Source organism: Strix uralensis, chromosome 2 (genome assembly GCF_047716275.1).
Source record: "Strix uralensis isolate ZFMK-TIS-50842 chromosome 2, bStrUra1, whole genome shotgun sequence".
NCBI lineage: Eukaryota > Metazoa > Chordata > Aves > Strigiformes > Strigidae > Strix > Strix uralensis.
Window position 1 is genome coordinate 74,956,973 of NC_133973.1, and position 13,656 is coordinate 74,970,628.

Below are 13,656 nucleotides of genomic sequence, written 5' to 3' on the forward strand. Positions count from 1 at the left end.
GCTACAAGAAAATCTGCACTGTACTATGGTCACAGATTTTTTTTTGTAAGCTTTTGGGGAAGGACACCTTAAAATGTCTGTATATATTAGACTTACAGGAAAGAGACCTGCATTTGATTGACTGCTAAAGCTGACAAAGTTATTAATAACAGTTCTAATAAAAGGATGGGAAAAGATAATATTAAAATCTCCCAGAACTTTGTATTTCCTGAAAACTTCTATTGTAAAAGAAATTATCTTATCATGACTGATTTTCCATCAAGAATGTTTAGGCACGAATTTGAAAACTAGTACAAAGAATAAAAGCAAGGGGGGAAAAAATATAGTTGGAACATAGCATACTATAAAATGTTGAAAAGTATATCATATTAGAAAAGATTTAAAAGAAAGAAAGAAAAAAATGTGTATCTCTTGAAGAAGCTTGAAAAACTGACAGTTCTTAGCAGTAAGCCAATATTTCCATTTCTGGGCTCAAGGGACTGTTAAATAACAAGCAGTTTTTTCAGTTAAAAGTAGATGTAAATGGCGGCATTCAAAAACTTGTGAAAAGACTGTTAAAACTGATTTGGTACCTTTTAGAATATTGTAGCAGTGCAGTTCTACATATCATCAGAAAGATTTATCCCCTGGAGAGAGATCAAATAATAAGAGAATATTCATCAACAAGCCAGAAAGATGGTATATCTTAATGGAGCCAACCAAAGTATATTGCAGAATGACACAATCAATAGTAAATGAAATATTAATCCCCTTTAATGAGTTTAAGATGGAACTGACAAATAAATCAGACTCAAAACTTATTTCCTGCTTAAAATCAAATGTGAGGTGAACATTTTAATTATATTTTTAAAGGCTTGTTTTTAAAGTTCTATCCTGAAATCAGGGTGTGTGGATGAAACCAGGTGAGAATCCTAGTACAGCAACTCCCTGCTTGTACAAAAAATGGAAAAGTGGAGTTCACTACAGTTTTTGTAGTTTGCGCCAGAAAATATAAAATCAGTAGTGAGAGGCACGTATCAGATTTTGAAAACTTATTGTAATAATATATTTTTGGTTGTACATTAAAAAGCTGAAAGTCTTGTAATTTTGAGGGTTAAAACAATACATACAGTCATGTGGTCTAGATAATCAGTGGTCTGCTGTTCCATTGACAGATTCAGTAAAGAATTCATATAGGTAGAACTGATCCTGAAAGTCTTGTCAATGTTAATATATATAATTTCTTATTTATTATTTTTCCTTGCTTCCTGCACTTTAAAAATAATAATTGTGTGCCTTCAGTTGGGAATAGGAAAGGGAGAAGTTAGTTGACCAGCTACATAACACAAGTAACTAATGTCTGGAAATGAATAACAAATGAATGATTAAACACAATTAAGTATTTTAGTTACATTAGGAATGTTGGAAAACAGGAAAGACTTTTACAGAAAGAAGGACTGGCATATAAATAAAATTATGTGGTAGACTTCAAAAAAATTATAATAGTAGGATTGAATACCTTTGTAAATAATGGTAGTAAATATAGGTAAATGGAAGCAGTAAATAGCTGCACAATGAGTAGCCACCTATATCCCAAATATATACAAGAGAACTAGCCTCCCAGCTGTATCTGATGTGAATAAAGTATACATTTGCAAACCTGGTTGAGGCATGAACAAACGTGGCTTAAAGGTTGCCAATGTTTAAATTAACTCTTTGGGAAAAGGAATATATTTCCTTTGAGCATGTACAATGCCTAGGTAAATGGCACCCTAATCCCTAATGAGAGCTTATCTACACTGCCAGAACACAAAATGTGAGAGAAGGAATAAAAAGCCCCCAACCCACAGCATAAAACTTCTTTACTCTATTGTCTGTGTTCACAGCTGCAAACCTTGCAGTGAGTAGGAGCAGCTCTCCAGATCCTGTAATTTACAGCAGTGCCAAGTGAGGAGTGTTGTAACAGAAATCTATTCTCTTCATCAAGCATGTCCTTGCTCACATCCTTTTCCTTACTGCGCAAACAACACAGAGGGTGACAGTCTGTGCTCATATAACAAATACAAATTGTGACTATTTGAACTTTATACTTTCATTCCTCTGTTGATTTTCAATTCTTAATCCCAGAGTATAGAAATCCTTTGAGAAAGTATAAATAAATCTGTTAATTATTATGTGTTAAAATTAATTTAAATGATTTTAAGAGAAATTTAACACTTATTATTAGACACTGACATTTCTGTCCCAAGTGGTCTTATCAGCACATTAGTGCTGCAAATTCCTATTTACTTAAAACTGACTGAATTGTTATGCAAGATACCACTTCAGATTTTTTAAGGACGCAAGGAAGTTTCTAATTTTGTGGAGACTGAAGAGAAAAAAAAAAAACCAAAAACAACAGGAAAACAACACTTCTGAAAAAGTCAATGAGTTGCCATATTTCACAATGAGCACTAAATGCTCTAAAGTAGTATTGAAGCTTTAGAGTGTCACCAACAAAGACTTTTTTCTTGCATCTCACTCCATTTTTCTTTATCTTTTTGCAACATAAGGTTTCTGCCATTTTAATTTAGAATAACAGAAAGAATGGATTGTTGTTTTTTCTGATTTTCTCAGTATGAGGTAGTAGAGCTAATAGCGCTAACCCCTAAATAGAGATTTTGAGTCTCTCAGCATTCGGTGTCTAAGTTAAAAGACTTTCTTCCTTCTTGTTTAAACTAAGCATTTTTATTTTCTCTACGTAATCATTGTTTTCAGAAATTTCTTGAATTGTCTAGTTAACTACATCTAGTTTACCCACTTCTAGTTCAGAGTTTCTCAGAGTTTCACATTTCTCAGAGTTTTCTTTACGACAGTTTAACCAATTTTTGTTTATCCTGGTATTTTAGTATAGGGTCGCCCTGACAGTGATTCAAGGCACTTGATATCTTGCTCTAAAATGTCCTCAACGGAGAGGCTCTTTACTTCTGTTATTTATATACAAAGCCTAAAAGACTACCTTCCAGAGGATGCACTTACAATTAGGCACTGAACACGTCCATCTTTGTTCATCAGAACAATTGAAAGAATGAAAGAAAGAGAGCAAGAAAGAAAGAAGGAAGGAAAGGAAGAAAGACACTTACCATAAATACTTTTCTATAAAATGTACTAAGACCTCAAGTACAGAAACCTAGAAACAAGAAAAGCAGGCAAAGAGTGAAGAACTGTAGTGCATACACTGGTTATCTGCAAAATATACCCACTTGAATGTGAATATTTTACTGTCATAAAGTGATAGATAACGGGGGATATGCCTCACAAATTTTATTTACAAAGAACCAAAGGATGGAGGAAGGTGGAGAAGGAAGGAGACAGAGAGTATAATAAAATATAAACTACAATAAGATAACATTTTCTCTGGGATTTGGGATTAGTTTGACATTGTAAAATTGTAATAGACTATAAATGAAGAAACATATTCAGTAAAAAAAAAATGAGTTTGGAGGATTAATGTAGTAATTTTGAACTTAATATATTACTGATGTAAAGACAAATAGTTTACTCTGGGAGCAGTTTTTAAAATTTATCACCTTATGTCCATGACATTCATTTTCAGTTGGCTTGGTGATTTATGATGATACAATAATACTACATAATAATAGTGTTTTGGTTAGGAAGTTTTGTAGAGTCTTAAAATGGAGTCTTACACATTATAACACATAATAATAGTATGTGTATACTCAGGTGATTTACTGAAAATATCTGTATCAGAAACAGTATCCCTAAACATTTCAGAGATGTTTTAAAGAGGTATCATTGTCACAATGAAAATTATAAGTGTTAGGCACTGTTATTTTTTAAATTGTCTGAGGGTTGCACCACTTACTAAGTTAAATTAAACATTTTGCATTTTACTGAAAGGAGAATAAAGTCTTCATGATCTTCACACATTTATAAATAAGGTAAGCAGAGAGCAGTAAAACCTTTTACTGAGATTTTCAATGTGGCTCCTCTGTTCTCTTTATCTCTGCATTTAAGTGACTGCTTTCTCTCTCCACATTTTATTGGGTGATGTCCTTACTGGTGCAGGGTTGGCTAGTCAGTGGCTGAGAGTATCTAACAGGCTCTCACATTTTACTTCTTATGGGAACTATATGTAACAAAATTGCTCTATAGAATTATCAAATGATAGGAGCACTTTTCAGGCAGTGTGAGCATCTATTTGACAGTCTAATACAGCCTGCTAACACATTATTTCAAACTTGGTTGCTTACACTTATGAGTGGTAAAAAATTAAATGAAAAGGGTTTTTCTGCATAATGTTGCAAGATAAGTTTTATTTTATTTTATTTTATTTTTTTATAATTTAATCCTCATTTCATTTGTATTAGCCAGTCAGCGCTGGAGATGCATGATTTGTTAACAAGTGAATCAATACCAAGCATCTGGACAATAAGAGAGAGTGGGCATATGCTCTGTCGATTTAGTCCACCAAATATCATATTGTACTGGCAGTCAATACTGAAAAAATCTGTTGAGAGTATATAAACTGTTTTGATAAGATATGATAGGTGCCCTTTTTCTTAATCTGAAATACAGGTTGGAAAATACAAGTACTATCTGAGGCATATGAGGAAAAATAAAGAAAACTGGCAATATTGATTCAATCGTAAAACAAAATGCTCAAGGAAAATGAAGAAGCAATGAAGTTTCGCAGTTACAAAGATAAAAAATGAAAATGGTAAAATTGCTATTTCTGGAAATATGGAAGAATTCAAGTTACATTAATGGGTAGATGAGTTGAAGTCTATGTTCAGAGGCTGAACCAAATATTTTTATACAAATAATTATGACACATGTCAGAAAAGTGACATCTACAATCTCAATACAATAAATTGAAAGGACTAGAGTACAAACCTGAGTGTCTGAGGATATTGTAGTATATATCCAAACGGGATTTCACAGATTAAAGTTATGCTCAGGACAAAGAATGAATTTAATGTAACAAATAAACTTCATTTTTATATAATTTCAGTAGCAAAAAATAACATTTCCAACAACATTATTTGAGAAACTCTTAGAAATTATTCAAGGAATCGGAAGCTTCCTTGAGCTGAAAGGCTGCTTGATCAATGTTATAGACACCTATCCTGGAGGTATTGACCTATTGACCAACACCTATTGTTCATGTCCACAAACAACAAAGTACTTTTTACATTTCATGAAAAGCTTCAGCACAAGAGTAGAAAACTCTCATTTCAAAGTTAAAGGTACTAACACTGCTCACCAATCCCCGGGGTATTTTTACCATCCTCATGAATGTATTTGGACTCCTGTTGATTGGAAATATAATTCCTTGATGACCACTGAACAGAGGTTCTCTGAAGAAGGAAAATTTTAGTCTACTCTGCCATATACTTTGAAGACAAATGCAAAGACAAACCCACTTCTTTGGGAAAAAAGCAAAACAAACCCCCAGAGCCCCTCTTGTTTTGGAAAGTGCTTTTCTGACAACTTCACATAATTATTACCTAATTAGGTCTCAATATATATCTAACTTGAATATAAAACACAAGAATATGAAAGTGTTACCATGGCAGTAAAAATATATTAACATATACCTGAAGTCCTAGCAAAGGTCTTTAAAATGGTGAAGAACGTAACTCTGTATGGAATTGCTTTCAGATGTGCAAGTGATGTGGAAATATATAATGAACACTCTGTTAAAACTATTGATTTTCAAACTCAGTCCAAAGGATTATTTCTTTACAGTGGTGAGCAGAAACAAACAGATGACCCATAAATGGCTGAAAGTACCAAAGACCATGGATAATACTCCATAATATAATTAGCAAGTGTATATTTAATATGCCGTAAAAAGTAGAATGATAAAAATAAAAAATGTGTAAGTGTATATGCATGCATGTGTATGTGTAAATTACATAATATAAATTTATATTATACTTGTAAACCTTGTTATGGGACTTCACTGGCAGCGGCATGACCAAATTTAAGGGGTCATTAAAAACAAAAGAAAATGCTGGCCAGAAGCCTCAAACTTTATAAACAATGTTCAATGAGATAAGTTACCCTATTAATAAATATGAACTAAATTACTAACAAATTACATTTGTATTAAAGACAGAGAAGAAAATTCTAGGATGTCACATCAATGAGGGAACAGTAACTCATTCTTAAAGTGTTAGAATAAGAATATATTATCTTTTTCTCTGAAAAGGAAATTCTTAGGCAAAGTTGTTTGCACCTTGGTACAACACAGGGTCTCTCTTCTGCAGTAACTCTCAATCAGATGTTCCACTGTGTAGTGTGTAGCTCAATTTAAACTGATCTGATCCATTGATTCACCATTTTTCATTAGGCAGTTCTGCTAACAGTCACATGTTGTTCCCCCAAGCTGCACCTCTAGGCAATGGCTAACCCTGCTAGCAGCTCCTGCGAGTGCCACTTGCACATGCCATGCTGCATGACACAGCCATTCCCTAGTGCTGGGCTTTGTGTCACCAGTTATTCCTGGCTAGTTAGCTGTGTTCCTGTTAGCTAGATCTTACTCTACACCTCACACTGTCCCCTGTTACCCTTAGCCAAACTGCATACATCTTCTACAAGATTCACCTCATGCCTTTCTTTGCTCCTGCTAACTGTGCAATCCTAAAACTGCAGCTTATGCTGCTCCTCATTCCTCAGTTCTGTAGTAAATGGCAGATTAGCTAGCCCTGCTTATTACTGTGTTTCAGGATTAGAACTAAATGCAGGAAAACCTTAGAAAATGCTGAAGCAGCTCTTGCTGTCTCATGCATTGAGAAAACTTGTAAGCATATTCCTAAATTTTCTTTTTACAAATTCCACCCTTCATATGCCCATGCTGGAAGCTTTTGCCAAAGTCTAATGTTCCTAAACACCCCATGAAGTTGTAGAAAGTTGTCCAAGACTTTTGTTCAATTACAAACAGAAATAACTCTCAAACCTAACAAAAAACACAAAAAAACTATTTCTTTTTAAATCCATACCAATTTTTTTCTCTCCATTTATCTCCCTTTAGTTCCGTCAGAAGCACAATCAAGAAAAGTCTGGACTGCCTTCTCATTTGAATTTCTGAAATGTAATAGGGAAACAATGGGGGTTTGCTTTCATTTTGGATCTTAGCCATCAGGCTTTACATACACACTCACATAAACTCACTCTTTCATCCACACACAGACACTCATAGATGTATAAGCATATATAGAGACAAAAATACATTATTTAAGTATTATCTGCAATTCTTAGGCAAAGCAACATTAAACCTATCAAGGAAGTTTGAATCATTATCCTGGTATAAAAACATAGAATTCCTTGACTTTGGTCAGCTGCAAGACATGAAATATTCAGTTAGGGACAAAATAATTATCTTTTGTCTTCTAAAACTGTTCTATATCAGTTTTCATGCTGCAGAAATAATTGTTCAGTACTGAGAGCCAAGTGTCCAGTATTTGGCTGTGTACATCCTTTTATTTTACCAAACATCTATATTTGGTCATATTTTGCCTCCAGTGAGGTCCAGAGGTCCATCTGAATTTGTGGTAACTTTTACATCAATAGGATTACCCAAAATTTGTAATGCTGACACATGAAAATCTAATTTGACTCTTGTGCTCCAAAAGTGCATTGAGAAAAATCACATCAAGAATCAGCTGAGCATATCATGAGTAAAAAAGCAGCACCATCATCACATGAAAAATAAGCCTTAAAATATAGCAGCAATAATGCCACAGATGATATCCCATAGAGGACAAACACATACATTTGTGATTTAATGCACTACCTGTACTCTAAGAATAATTTAAATGTTTTGAATATTTTAAGCTCTTTCCTCATTTTTGACTTTGAAAAATGGTCAAATATCTTGATATCCCCACCAGGTTAATTTGAAATAGATAGGTCACTTCTGTATTATGAATACAGTGAAAGATTTAGAACAATTCCTAAAGACAAGTTTTCATTTTTTCTTCCAAACTTTCTCTATATACAGTGCATCTTTCTGTCAGTTCCTAAGAAATAAGTTAAAAACAGAACTGTCTTATCCTTCTCCTTTTACTGAGAAGTTGAAGTAACCCACTTTCCATCCAAGATATAACCCTAAGAAAATATCTTGTTGAACAGAAAGTTTTTTCTTAGTATTGTCAATATATTGGAGGGAGTGTTAGCAATATTGACTTCACAGTATCCCAGAGAAACTAAGTTACACAATAAATGTGAGGAAACACAATGTGGTCTATGTAGGCAGCCAAAAATTAATAACAACCTAAAAGTATACTCTGTCTGATTAGTGCTTTGGCTTTACCTGAAGTAGGTTTTTTTTAGCAGTTGAATAAAAAATGGGGAAAGGAACACAGCCTGCGTTAAATTCCAACAGGTTTCTTTTCCTGCATATTTTTTTTTTTTTTTAATTAAATGCCAATACATTTCTAACCAAAACATTATTTGAATGTGAATTTAAAGTTCAGTACTTTGTTCTAAAACACTGAAAAAAAATCTTGGTATTTATCTACTTTCTTTTTTTCCCAACACAAATTCTAAGTAGTCTTTTCTATTCTAGAGAAATTTTCTTAGTGAAAAAAAAAATAATTAAAAAAGCTTCTATTTCATTATTTGTGGCTTCTCTTTAAGAAAAGTGATCAATAGTGACTTCATTCAACTTTTCAAAGTTTGCTGTCCCATTCAATCCCTAATTTGTGATTAATGTAACCAAAATGCAACACGGAAAGATCACTTCAAGGTCTTTGGATAGGCAAGACAAGAAATTGCAAGATACACTTTGGCTGAATTCCTTTTAAACTCCCCATGTTACTTGTTCTAGCTCACCATGTTTATGAATATTAGATCACGGAAGAATTTTTCCTGAAAGAAGCTACCAGGTTGTCTCAACTGTTAGATTTGCTCCTTAATTCCTCTTCGTGTACAAGGATATCCATTAGATGTATAAGGTCCATTAAAGCATTGCTAACACATTTAGAAGAGTCTTGATCAGTGATCACCTCTGAATGTGAACTTTGGTAATTATTTGATGCATTGTTATGTAACAATATTTGCTAAACTTGAGTAAAAGATAGAAAGGAGAATAACATATTCAGAATTCTTTCCTGGGAATTTTGATTACCAATATGAGAATTAAGCTGTGAATAGCCATGCTTCTAAGAAAACAAAGTCAGTCTTCCTCATGAGGCTCAAAGTAGCAAAAAATCAGTTGTAGAGATGACTGGAAGAAGTAAGTAGTTTGGTTAATGGTTTTGAATATAAAAGACTGAAGGTTTTTCAAACTATTAAGGAATTCCTCTGTGATCCTTTCCTAAAAGAGAATTAAAAATCCAGGTGGTAATCTTGTCACTTTACTGTGTCATTTGTAAGAGATTCAAAGGTTTGTTCATTCAAAACCACAAAAGATAATAGAAAACATGAAACAAGTACAAGAAAAGCAGCTTCAGTGAAAGTGAATCAAGATCTCTAAAACAAATTATTTCTGAGACAAACTAAAGATAAAAAGAGTAAATGAAAACTGCTGTAAGAGTAACCAAGCACTCCAATGCACACATATCTTGACTAATTCAGTTCTTAAAGGGCTAAGTGAAAGAATCATACATAGCTGCAAGACTTTGAATCTTCAACCTATTTGAGGCGTAATTTATGGAATGGAAGCTTGGAGTCTGAAATATATATATTATTTGCGGAGGCAAAGTGTTTTAATATTTTGTCCTATAAATATGTAAGTGTAAATTACATTAATAGCAAGTCTTCTCAGTTTTCAGTTATTAAACAAATGTTATAATAAATTAATGTCAGGATATATGCTTATGGTTGATCTTTTTTAAAACCTCTTAAGTAGCAATTTCTGCTTTTCATAGTCATGCCAAATAGCCCTACACTCCATGTTTATATTCTATGAATCCAAAATTAATTAGGTAATACTTTGTATATATAAGAATGACAGGAAATAATAGGTACCCAGTTTGTGGTTTAACAGTAGTTATTTTGCCACTTGCCGTTGTTTATTTCTCAAAGAACATTTCTTGCTTTCCTTTTTCCTCCAGCCTTCTCTTTTATACCTAATTTCTCTAAGACACTGAAGTGCTAAGGCTTGGGCAACAGGCCCAAGCCAGAGTTGACCTATAGATGAATCCTGTATATTTTATAACTGATAACCATTGTGCTAGTAGGTATTGTATTAAGTTATAACAACCCACTTATGCTGGTGTAAAAAGTGCTAAAGCATTGAAATACTGCAGCCTGAACAACAGGCCCCAAGCTGAAGCTGCTAACTTAGCATGTAGTCATTAATAAAATATGTAAACTCGCTAGTGAAAGACAAAATATAATCAGTAGTGAGGAGAGAATGTATCCAACTTTCCATTCGCAGCCTTGTTCAAGGCTGAGAACCCAAGTATTTGGCCTTGTTAGAAACTCCCTTGGTTCCCCCCCCTGCGAGCCCTGGCCAGGCTTCGGGTGGAATCCAACAGGAGAATGAAACCAGAAACTTTCCGCTCAAAACAAAGGTGCCAGTTATTCTGGCTTGTTGATCTCTGGTATATAAGTCTGGACCCACTTGCAGCGACTTTGGATGCCTCACCTATGGGTGGACGCACCGCGTAGGATTTCCCACTTGCCGGGACAGGCTCTCCAAATCCTCGCTGTAACCGGGGCTCCCCAGCGTTTGCGGATCTGGATGATGATGATGATATATGCAAGTGGTGATGTGTTTCTCTTAATTACTATTCTCTCTCTCGTGTAGTAATGATTTGATGCATTACCCTGTATTTCCTTGTTTGTTGCTTTAAGTGCACTATTCTGCCTTTTCTTACTGCATGTTTTCTGTATTACGCTGTTACATTATTTGGTTATCACCAGTAAAATACGCTTAGTCTTTTCACTCTGATGTCTGAGTTTAATTGGTATCCTTAATGAGCAAAACAGACACAAGAAAAAAGAAAGAAAAACCCTAACACCTGTATGTTGTGAAGTTAAAAGAAAGCAGTGGTTTTGCATAGGCTTAGTCATGTAGAAATTGTAATAATATCAGTCATATGACAAATGAATGAAGTAGAACACCCCAAGATCTTTATCAGAAGATAAATCACATCATCACAAAACTGAAGAGTGTTTGAGGCATATACAACATTTAAGACTTATTCATGGGGCAATTTCATCCAAACCTCATTTAGATATTGTGACCATGGATTTCTTGGGTTTTGTTTCCTGTAGCCTACAGTTCTTACAGATTGCTAGAGCTCTTGATGAATAAAGTCTTTGAACTGCAAGCACTGCTGTTTTGCTTTGATGAACAGGAAGTCCTACTTAAAAAGGCCAAATTTCCAAAAGCATATAAATGCCAATCAATGCTTTTCGTACGTATTAATATTTCATGACAAATGACCAGAAAATGCCTTGCTTCCATTGTATAGCACTAAATCATGACTAGTTTCATTGAAACAAGTGATAATTTTCCTGTGATTAATCCTTTGCCCACAAGGGAACAAGGGAATAAACAAGGGGTTCAAACAGTTGTCCAGAAAGTTTTTCTGCCAATTAAATTGCATATGATATTGCATAAGATTTCAAGGTAATTAAGGGAAAATGAAGACAGATTTCTTGATTTAACTGCTGGACAAATTCTCAAGTGCTGTGACTGACACTCAAGAAGGAAAATCACTTTTCAGTGGTCTCTGCAGTATTATGAGTTGACGGCTTCTAGTTTTTCTGTCCTTATTTGTTATCTTTTTGACATAGCATTTAATAGTAGTACAAAGCTTTCCCTTTAAAATGTGATAGGATTTACAGAGAAAGGCAAATAAATCTAGTTTCATCTAAAGTGATATGGGTATAGGTTTAACATTTGGACCACATGATACTCTAGCTTTACAATAGAGTAATTAGAAAAAAAGGTTGGGTTCTGTGCCTTAAAATAAAATGGTATGGTGTGTCTCCTGAATCCAAAGAATAACTCTTATTCCTTAATATTTCTCAGCAGGTTTTGAATCTGAATGCTTTCTTGTGATTCTTTGTGAGCTGTCATTTCCAAAGGACTATAGCTAAAAGATCAAAGCAATCATACTTTAGAAGTTAGCTAAAAAACCTTGTACTCACTCATTAAACAGTGTTTAAAAATAGATATTTTCTTTTATAACTATAATGGAGTTTCAGAGCTTGAAGAATCAATTCTACATCAAAGAATCAATCTTATGCTAAATATATAAAAAATTTTTCTCCTTTCTAAGAAAACTTCATAGAATGATTTGCCACATATTAAAACAATCATTCATGACAAACATTTTATTCTGAACTCTCAAAGAATTAGATTCAAATCACACAAAATAATTTTTTATATTTGATATTCATAAAGGGATGAGCCAGGTCAAACCACACTGGGGCCATCAGCTGGCAACACTTTATTTAACTAGCAGAATAAGACACTGCTGAGCTTTACCATACACAGTTTATGATAATGGAGATTCATCTTATTCTTAACTTTTTCTCTATGAGTGGCAAAGTAATCAGCCTTACAAACTCATGGCTCAGATACATAAAAAATTCATCTTGGTTTGCCAAATTAATACATTTCACGTGTGTGATGGTATACTCTGTGTATACAGGCAAAATGGTTGAACATAAAAAACCTTTTGTTGCAATCTCCCTGTTCAATTCTAATCTATATTTTAGGTCCCATATAACCTTGTGCATATGTGCATGGGTTTTATACTTCTGAAGATAAATTTTCACCAAAGACATTTTCACCAATATATAACAAATCAGAGCAAACACTCGTGTATTCTGGTGAACCAGTTACATTTGTAGAAAAGGTTATAAGAAGAAAAACAACAGGATTTTCTCCATTCACAGTGGCTTTATTTATTAGAACCACATATATCATCTATTTAGGGAAAAATCCCAAGTAACAAAAAGAGACTATTTCTTAATTTCTGATTATACATTTCAAAATCTGCCTATGTAGACGGTCAAAAAACCTCTGGTCGCAGACTATGAAGATCATTGATTATGAAAGAATATGATTATTTCTCTACCAACTCATGTGGGTTTTATGCACTTCGTTATTAGACACTAGACCTGAAGTACTGAGGTAAATAAAACCCACCAACATTTAGCATATACTGTTTCAGACAGTGTACATGTTCTGGAAAACACAAAAACTATTAACTGGGATTTGCAATGTGATCCTTAAAGTCTTACTATTAGAAAACAATTCCTTAAAAAAAGAGGGTTGTGTTGTTTCCCTCCTCCCGCTTCCCTCCCCCTGTGGAAACAAACAGAGTTTTCAAAGAAAAATATCTGATCTTTATTCTCTTCTAAATTAGCCCAGTTTGACTCCTACATCTGCTCCTGTACTGTTGTAAAATGTGTCTGTTCTATTAGTGGCTGATGGTGATTCTAAAATTTGATATATTAGGTAAAATTGTTATAAGTTCTTCCATGAGGAAAACTTAAATAGATTTTTGTACTCCCTATCCAGTTTCAGGATGCCACTAGACGAAGGTTACTACTTGGTGAGAGAGCTCTGAATCAACTCAGCAGTTGCTCTAATAATTTTTGCCAAAAATACTAGAGTGAGGATCAGTGAGAGAGAATGGGAGGAGACATTAACCACAGATAAAATCACAAAAACATCATTATGTAGCATTGTTCCCATTTAAC